This window comes from Fragaria vesca, linkage group LG5, assembly GCF_000184155.1.
Source record: "Fragaria vesca subsp. vesca linkage group LG5, FraVesHawaii_1.0, whole genome shotgun sequence".
Taxonomy (NCBI): Eukaryota; Viridiplantae; Streptophyta; class Magnoliopsida; order Rosales; family Rosaceae; genus Fragaria; species Fragaria vesca.
In genome coordinates, this window is record NC_020495.1 from 23,813,044 (window position 1) to 23,816,086 (window position 3,043).

Genomic DNA, 3,043 nt, shown 5'->3' on the forward strand with positions numbered 1-3,043 from the left:
ATATGTCTACTGTTTGTTCAGTAGTAGAAACATACTGAAGATGGAGATCATTGCGTTGAGCACGTTCACGAACAAAATGGAAATCATTATCCAAATGCTTGATCTTTGAATGAAAAACTGGATTAGAAGCTAAGGCAAGAGCTAAAAGATTATCACACTTAAGAATAGGAGGACTAGGAACCCGAATCTTCAAATCACACAGCAAATGCCTTATCTAGCTAACTTCAACAGCAGTGTTTGCAAGACTGCGATATTCAGACTTTGTAGAACTTCGAGACACAGTTCCCTGCTTCTTTGATTGCCATGAAACATGACACATACCGAGATACACAACAAAACCAGTAGTGGATCGTTTCTGTATTACCTCTCCAGCCCAGTCAGCATCACAGAAGGCTTTAATATGCACTGCATTTGTCAAGGCACCAGAAGAGCTATAAAAAAGACCTTTAGCTACAGTTCCTTGTGAATACCTCAATATCCTCTTTAAGCAGTAAAATGAACATCTGCATGTGGGAGTTGTCATAAACTGGCATACTGTATTTACTGCATAAGCAATATCAGGCCGAGTAAAGGTTAGGTATTGTAGAGCACCAACAATGCTTCTGTACAAGGTAGGATCCTTAAGTGGTGTGCCTTCATCCTTAGTCATTTGATGATGAGGTAAACACAGTGAATTGCAGGTATTGATACTTTCCATTCCAGCTCTAACAAGTAAATCTCTTGCATACTTAGTTTGACTTATGTGAATTCCATTCTGAACTCTGGTTACTTCCAAGGCAAGAAAATATGACAAATGACCAAGATCTTTCATATCAAATACCAAGCTTAATTCAGAAATAACCTCAGATATTCCCACCTTATCCGAACCAGTGATGACAATGTCATCCACATACAACAACAATATTACCACACCTGCAGAAGAATGCCTTATAAACAGACTAGGGTCAGAATGAGAAAATTCAAAACCCAAACTTGGAAGAAAGCTAGTGAATTTTTCATTCCATGCTCTAGGTGCCTGTTTTAAACCATAAAGGGATTTTTTAAGCAAACAGACATAATTTGGACAGGTAGGATCTACAAAGCCTTGTGGTTGAGACATATACACTTCCTCCTTAAGATCCCCATGTAAGAAAGCGTTCTTAACATCTAGTTGCCTTAACTCCCACCTATTCATAACAGCTAGAGCAAGAATTATTCTGACAGTACTATGTCTAACCACTGGACTAAAGGTTTCATCATAGTCCAACCCTTTAATTTGGCTATAACCTTGAGCTACAAGTCTAGCTTTGTACCTAGAGATACTCCCATCAGAATTTTTCTTGGTTTTGTAAATCCATTTACTTCCAATAATATTTCTATGAGGACAAGGAACAAGAGACCAAGTACCTTGATTGTGTAATGCTTCAATTTCTTCCATCATTGCTTTATCCCACTGAGACTTGCATGTAGAAGCTCTAAAATTCTTTGGCTCAACAAAGTCACTGATCTCAGAAATAGCACTAAAGCCACTAAAGAATGGTAATTCAGCATACAGCTTTTGATGAGCAATAGCTGAATAACAGTAGTAATCCTCAAAAGTTTTATGTTTAATAATCCCATTCTTTGCTCTTGTCAGCATTAAGTGATCATTATAATTCTGCATCTATATAAAATCCAATTCTTGAGGAAGAGAGTTACCAAAATCAATACCTCCAAATTCAAGAGCATTCAAGTCACTAATAGTTAGAGCAGAAGTATCTGTATGTTGAACATGATCATTAACAACATTATGAGAGCCAACACCTTGTTGATCAGTAGCTGAATTTGACTCAACACCATCCTCCAAATTTACTGCATTATTTTCCACTGCATGATCAACCAGGTTCTCCAAATCTACTGCATGACTTCCCATTGCATGACTATTTAATTCATCATCATCCTGCAAAATAACCTCCAAACTGACTCCATTATTATTTTCCTGTTGTCTGTTCAACTCAACACCATCCTCCAAATTTACTTCATTATTTTCCACATTATTTTCCACTGCATGATCAACCAGGTTCTCCAAATCCACTGCATGACTGTCCTGTTGCCTATGTGACTCTACAGCATCAACACTTCCTCCCTGCATGCTAACCCCAAAATTAACATGACTTACATTCCTATCCTCCTCAAGAACTGTTGCGGAACCAACATCTCGGACATCAATACCAGAATCAGAAGAATGTATAGTACTGTTAGAAAAGTTGCTCAAAACACTTCTGCCAACAGAAAAATCATATGGAAAGATAACAGAAGTACTAGTTGGAGGACCAGCAGTAGAAGTCAAAGGGACAGGCATCCTTGGAGGAAGAGCAGTGAATAAAGAATAGGAGGGAAAGAAAGTATGATCAACAAGAGATGCGGCAGGAGGAGGAGAGGAATGAAAAGAAAAGATGGACTCATCATGAACAACATGCCTTGACATCCAAAGTTTATTTTGAGATATGATGTAGCAAAACACACCTTTATACCCTAAAGCATACCCTAAGAAGACACAAGGTGTAGTCCTAGGATCTAGTTTGTCATGAGCATAAGGTCGAAGGTAAGGATAGCAGCAAGAGCCAAAAATCCTAAGATGAGATAAATCTGGAATTTTATGAAGAAGAAGTTCATAGGGAGAATGCATGGAAAGAGTCTTGCTAGGCATTCTATTGATAAGGTAGCAAGAATGAGCCACACTATGTAACCAGAATTCCTTAGGCATACCAGCAACAGACAACAAAGAAATAGCAGTTTCCACTATATTCCTATTTTTCCTCTCAACAACCCCATTTTGTTGAGGGGTATAAGGGCAAGTAATCAAGTGTAAAATACCTTTTGAGGAAAGAAAATTAGAAAATGCCTTGCTGTTGTACTCTCCACCTCCATCTGTTTGGAGTTGTTGAATTGTGGCATGAAATTGAGTATCAACAAAAACAGTAAATTGGACAAATTTGGCAACAACATCTGATTTATTGATCAGTGGAAAAATCTACACAAAACGTGTACAATCATCAATAAGAGTCACATAGTACTTATAACC